Here is a 6680-nt window from a genome sequence, read left to right on the forward strand (position 1 = left end):
TGCACACCATCTAGAGGCTGCTGTTACTAATATATTATTCTGACACACAATGAACTGCAAAATTTCCTCAAAATGAAGAGCTTGGGTCTTTGGAGGGTCTACGTAGTGCCAGCAGAGTTCAGCCCTGTGCAAACCTTGGCCTTCCTGAAGAGCTGGGGATACCCGGATCCCCACCATGATCCCAAGGGGATGGCACCTACTGAGAAGATGCACCTAGCCAGCCAGGACCCCATTTAGGGAACAGTAGGAGAGCGACATGCTTGCCTGAGAGGTGGGGGGGTGGGGCTTCACAAAACCTCCCAACAGCACTCAGAACAACGATCCTTCAAAAATGGTGGCGCTTATCCTCTTCTGACAAAGGACTGAGTGGAGCTCTCCCCGGAGGTGGGATGAAGCACACATTGCCTTTTATCTCCCCTTCGCTTTGAGAGGGGAGCCGGCTGGTGCAGAGCGTGGTGGGGAGCCATAGAGAAGGCACTCTGGAATGAAAAGCGTAATCTCTCGCTCCCAAACCAGGAGGGGAGGTAGCTTTCATCCCCCGTGTGTGCGAGGCTCTCCATCCTGGAGGCATCTGAATGGGAGTGAGGGCTTGGAAGGATGCTGCACAATGCAGCGCTATATTGCCTCTCCCCAGGAGCCCAGAGCAGGCCAGGGGTACACAGCATCTAACTTTGAAACCAAGCCTCCAATCAGCGATTTAAATAAGAAATATAATCTCATTGAACACCAAGAGCTGTCGCTCGGAGACGCTTCCATTTACAAGGCACTTGAAGAAAGTCCCCAAGCCTCCAGTTTATCAGAACAGCCAGCTTTGGACTATTTCCCTGAAAGAGAGATGCTGGAAGGAGGATGGGGAGCTGGAGTGGCTGTTAGGAAACCAGGCTGCAGGCGGCTGTGTGTGTGTGTGTGTGTGTGTGTGTCTGTTTCAAGTGAAGTGTTTCCCTTCTCTATGAAGGATGTGGGTTAGATCTTAAGCCAGGCGGTGCTCTGAGAGGTCACTGTGGACTTCCTGGCTCTGGACAGGAAGGTCTCAGTTTTGTCTGTCACGCTTTGGGGACATCATTCTGAACACCTATAGTCCTTTGATTCCCCCCTCTCTCTTTTCCTCTCTCTCTCTCTCTTTTCTTGTTCTTTTCTTTTTTTGAGGTCAAATGTCTAGAAAGACTGAGGTCCAAGTTTCCCTGATGAGACCGGGGCTGGCAAGGAGAGGAGCACAGAGTGGACTAAGCCTCTTCTACCTGGGTTCAGGAGTCTGCCTTGGGGGAATTCTGACCACAGCTTTGGAGGGGGTGCACAAGTGCTTGTGATTATGAGCATGCCCTTGGGGCTTAATGGAGCAAGCCAGGAGCCAACAGGCACAGTAGGATCCCTGAGGAGAGTTCTCTTGCTATTTTAATCTAGGTGTGGAAACTCATTCACAGCCTCAGTTTCCCCATCTGCAGAAGGACAGACCATGCCGGGCAAGCAGGCTTTGCACCACACGGGATATTTCTAGCATGGAGAAGGCGTGGCCCTGTCTCATCACCCACTGCTCTGGTTATGGCTGTCCTTTCCAGCCACCAGCTCTGTCTCATCTTGCCTCACCCTGTTCTGCTACATCATAATTGCTTCAAAATTCTATATGTTAATGTCTGTCCCGTGATGGGTGAGGAATAGAGTGTCAGTGTGAGATAGAAGTCTACCTGAAGGAGCTATAGAAATGGGAGGCAAGCAGCTGGGCTGCCAGAGAAGGATTTTGGGGGAAAAGGTGCAGATTGCCTTGGTGGCCTTGCGTCACCAGAGAGTCACTGATCTTTGGAGAAAGAGGCAAGGTTGAGACAGGTACATCTTGGAACCACAAAATCCCAGAGGCGTAGTAAAGACCAGCCTCTTCAGTCCAGAGGACAGCACAAGGCAGGGTAGCAGACAGCCTGGGGCCTCACCCTGCTCCTTTCCCAGTCTCCTAGGTAACACTCAGAGATCACTGTTCTCACTCTTGGGGTATACTACACACTACCCATGCCTCAAGCGTCTCTGTGTAGCCCGTTCCACAGATGGAGAAGGTGAGATCAGGTATGCCTGTAAATGTGGCTGGAATCTTCTACTCAGAGCAAGGCAGGGTAAGCACAGGTGGCAGATTCTTGTTTTCTCTTGTCTTCATGCCTCAGGAGAGTGGAACCCACCTCTCTCCCTCTTCCTCTCCGCCCCCCCCCCCTTGGGTGCCCTTGTCTCACTTTGGGGCATGAAGTCTTGGCTTTATTTAGTATTTCCTCCCTCCCAGCCAAGAGCCCAAGTGTATCTTGTGTGCCCATCCATATCAGAGGGCATCAAGAGGAGGGTCTCAGCCCGTACCCAGTGTGCCACAAAGGAGAAGCTCTCTGCTGACTTCCATCTTAATTCTGAGAGCTACCTGTCAAGGTCACCCGTCCGCAGCCTGGTCATAGAGGAAACTCTATCTACAGGGTCCTTCAGCTACAGGAACTAGAGGGGGCCACAGAGGACAATCCTTAATTGTATCCACAGTGGTGATAACCACACTTAGCTGTGTTGACATCACTACGGTGGTGCTAACCACACACTTTATGAACTTTGTCTCACTGAACCTCCATGGCAGCCATGGACAGCTGTCTTTGCCATCAGTAGACATGGAACCCGACACCCAAGTTCATCTACTCACCATGGCTTACAGGTAATGTGAAGGTACCACATACCACACTGAACGCAGACCTCTCCCAGCTTTTCTCTGCTTAGGCTGTGGGCAAACGGTGCAGGTTCTTGGGTAGTGAGCAGAGACTTGCAGTGTCAGTACATCTTTGGCCTTTGCTCAGAGGACAGTCCTGACCAAAGCCATCTGAGGACCTCAGCTCAATGTGAGCAGCTGTACAGATCTCTCCAGATGGCAGGGCTCCAGGCCTCCCAGCTCTTGGTATGTGAGGAGCCAGCACAGAATGCTGGGAGCCCTGCCCTCTTTAATCTCACCCAAGCTATCAATCGCTATTTCACTAGGTCTCTCTGTGAATGGTTCTTGCATCAGGAATCCAAGCCTCCTACCCATGTTCCTGTCCTTCTACTGGGGGACCTAGTCTCCTGCTTATGTCCTGTAGGGTTCTTCTCTTGGAAGACCAGAGACCTGACCGGAGAAGTCTGAGTCTGCTGCTGGCTCCTCTGCAGGCCTCTTGGCCACATCTTCATAATTCATACTCCTGGCCTGACTACCATTCTCACATCATGGTCTTGCCTCACGCCAAGAAGAGTGCCATCCTGGTCCCTGATCCTTGTGCAGATTCATCCCAAGTGGGTCTTCCTTACCACTGTGGCCTGAATAGCTTAGTCCTGGAAACCTGACTGGAAGGACAAAGAAATGAAGAAAGGACAGACACATGTATAGAGAAGCTGGGATCAGGAGGGCCATGCTTGCTCTGATGGACCAGTACCAGCTACTCAACACCCCGGACCATCAGTGTGTCTATTATGTATAGCAGGAGGAGCGGTATTTCATCTGTTTCTTCAGCTTGGGTCACACGCATGTGTTTGTGTATGAGCATTATATGTGTGTGTGTGTGTGTGTGTGTATGCATGCACACACTTGTGAGTGTGCATATGGAGGCTTGAACATCTGGGTTTAAACTAGACTCCAGTGCTTATAAACTGTGTATCTTTCCTCCATCATTGGGTTTAGCCTTCTGGCCTCAGCCTGCTCACATGCAATGCAGGATGGTCATCATTCCTTTATCATGACCTTGTGGCAGGTCATGTATGCTGGAGGTGATGTTGAGACAGCTGATACAGCACCTGGCCCAGGCAAGATACAGAGGGCCACATGGGGCTTGGATGGAAGCTTTTCTAAGGCCAGGAGGTAGGACTAGAGCTGGGTTCTGAATCACAGGACTGTGATTTGAGGAACCACAGGGAGAGCAAAAGAAGGCAGGACAGTCTCCTGTGTTTGTGGCCTCAAGCAGAAGCCAGGTATGCAGAGGCTAGCCTCTTGCTCATCTTTGTTTATAGTCAAGGTCAGAGCAGACACCAGAATTTTACAGTGTGGGGACACTGGGGCCCAGGGCAGGATTAGGCTGTGGGTAGGGAACCCAAGGTGAGAGGGAGGAAGCCTACCCCTCTTATTGATGATACACTATGGTGGACAGATGCACTCATCTTTCTTGAGCCCGTGAGTACCAGCTTTGGTATGGCAAGTCATGTCCAATTTCAGGTTGTGTGACCATAAAGTAGTACATCCCTTGTTCCTCCTAGAGGTTGTGACAGTACACAAGGAAACTACTCAGTGCCCAGTGCTGAATACTAAGCAGAGCCTAGCTGGGCCCTGGAAGATCCTGTTACTTCATTTCTAGGTGAAGATGTAAGGCTGGAGGAGACCCAAGAGGAGAACCCAGGACTACTTAGTTACCAGGGAGAAGGGACAAATGAGCCACTCCAGTGCTTCGTGGGGAGGGGAAGCTGCCCACTGCCGACCACATACAGCAGGCAGCTTTTTTCTTATAGCTCTCGTGTTGCGTTTCTTAATTTAAAATGGGAAATTCCGTATTTGGAACCTCATCAATCATTTTTGTGAGCTGGGCTCTGCGGAAAGCATGGGGAAACATTTAGATTTGTGGCTTGAACTGTTGAAAATGGGAAACAATTTAAATAATATTAACATTTTAACAGCCTCCACTCAGGGCTCTGTGAAATTAACTATTATCTCTTGGAGTGTTTGTTAAATTCAGCAGTGGGTAAGTGGCAGGTTCTGTGGGCGGTATTCATGTTTGGGAGGTTGGGTGGGACCCTGTGTGAGGTCTCCTGGGGCAGTATCAACAATCCCATGCCTTCAGCAATGGGGGTATCTCCCTGCAGTGGGGACTGTGGACCCAGCAGAGCTGAGTGTTAAGGCTAAATAGTGACCATTCACAGATCCTGCCCTCAAGGAACCCCAGTGGTCAGGGAGAAGACCAGAAAAGTACACAGTGGTGCTGGACATGGGCTATACATGAAAAGGGAGTACTGGGGCCTGGAAAGAAGAGATCATGGGTACTTCCTGGTGGGAAGGTTGCATCTGAAGGGATCCTTATCACCAGGCAGCCACAGAATGATGGACAGCTCAAGGTCTGGCCTTACTCTGACCTTCAAAGACCCAAGGGGAGGGGCCCGCAGGTGATGCCTGAGAAGATGCTCAGAACTATACTGTTTCCACGGAGTCTATCCAAACCCAGCATGCATATCTGTGATAGGTTTGTAATCCCAGGTGCACAGCTGTAAAAATAGCCAGGGCTGACATTTGCTAGGCATCTTAGTGGCCCCAGGGGTGGTGATAAGCCTGGACAAGCTATGACTCAGGAGGAGAATGAGGTTATAGCTGGTGCTGGAGTGGTTTTTCTTGGGGCATCAGTGTTGCGCTCTGTGAATGGACATTGCATGAGAATGGAGCTTTCTGCTTGTCCTTTCTTACCCATCCTTTCCTTTGTGTCTCAGCAGTCACAGTAGAGTAAGCCAACCCTGGGATGGTGGCCTTCCTATCATTGGGGTGCTGAGCAGATGTTGGGTAATAGATGTGTCAGGACCCTTCAGTTTTCTGTATGGGACATTAACTCAGCCCTATTGTGGACCAGCTCTCCTTGGGGCTGTGGATTTAATGTGCGATTACTAAAAACTCCACCCATAGTGTATCTCCATCATCTTTTTTGTTGTTGTTTTGTTTTTTCGAGACAGGGTTTCTCTGTATAGCCCTGGATGTCCTGGAACTCACTCTGTAGACCAGGCTGACCTCGAACTCAGAAATCTGCTTGTCTCTACCTCCAGAATGCTGGCATTAAAGGCATGCACCACCACTGCCTGGCAAGTGTATCTATCTGTACTTGCTTCCTGAGGTCAAGCAGGGCCATAAGGATGGAAATTAGTGGTGTTCTTACAAGAAGAGGAGAGACCCAGAAATGTCAGGAAAGGTTACTCAAGAACACAGCAAGGAGACAATTATCTACAAACTTTGGAGATTTCCTTAGAAATGTACCTCCCCAGTCACCTTAGTCTGGGGCAAATAGGCATCAGGGCATGACCCTTAGAGGAAGCAGTTGTTTGAGGCATGGTGGAGAAGAATGAGAAGGACCTGGTTAGGAAGTGGAGGCAGATTGTGGAAGAAAAATGCATTCAAAGAGATGTTACAGGGATGGTGGGTTTGGGGGCAGTGGATAGGATTCTACATGATTCTAGGGAGAGCAGGGCAGGAAGGGAGTGTGAGGGGGAAAGACTCAGGGCACAAGTGAGGTCCACTGGTGTGGTTAGACCCTTTTGGGTCTTGCAGGAAAGGCTGTTTAGAGACTCTGTGATTAGTGACCAGTAACTTCTGTGTGACCTTAGGCAAGTCACTAAATCTGTCCATACCACAGTTCTCTCATTTGTAAAACAGAATGAGGGACCTTTGCCCTGCCTATCCTCACTCCTCAATGCTTTGTGGAATCAACAAGGCAACCACTTGGTCTGATGAAAGCCCCACAATAGGGCTAAGGAGACAGCAGGTGTTGGCTGGAGTCATCCAGACGTCCATCAGAGAGGCACACAGTCAACTGGAGTCTTGAAGGCTTTTGGGGAAATGGCTGATCTCTGAAGCTTGTCACTGAGACCTATGCTCATCTTATGCCACTGTGCACTCCATGAAAGGGGAAAGAGAGAGAGAGAGAGAGAGAGAGAGAGAGAGAGAGAGAGAGAGAGAGAGA

The 6680-nt window shown here is 50.0% G+C and overlaps 1 long non-coding RNA gene across 1 annotated transcript; it reads left to right on the forward strand.

Moving 5' to 3' along the window:
- The first annotated feature begins 1115 nt into the window (after positions 1 to 1115).
- On the forward strand, positions 1116 to 3645 carry LOC116084965. The gene is made up of 2 exons (XR_004116333.1): positions 1116 to 2668; positions 3084 to 3645. It is a non-coding gene; the product is annotated as an uncharacterized LOC116084965 (long non-coding RNA).
- Positions 3646 to 6680: the final 3035 nt, after the last annotated feature.

The sequence above is a fragment of the Mastomys coucha genome, unplaced genomic scaffold (genome assembly GCF_008632895.1).
Source record: "Mastomys coucha isolate ucsf_1 unplaced genomic scaffold, UCSF_Mcou_1 pScaffold9, whole genome shotgun sequence".
NCBI classification, from domain to species: Eukaryota; Metazoa; Chordata; class Mammalia; order Rodentia; family Muridae; genus Mastomys; species Mastomys coucha.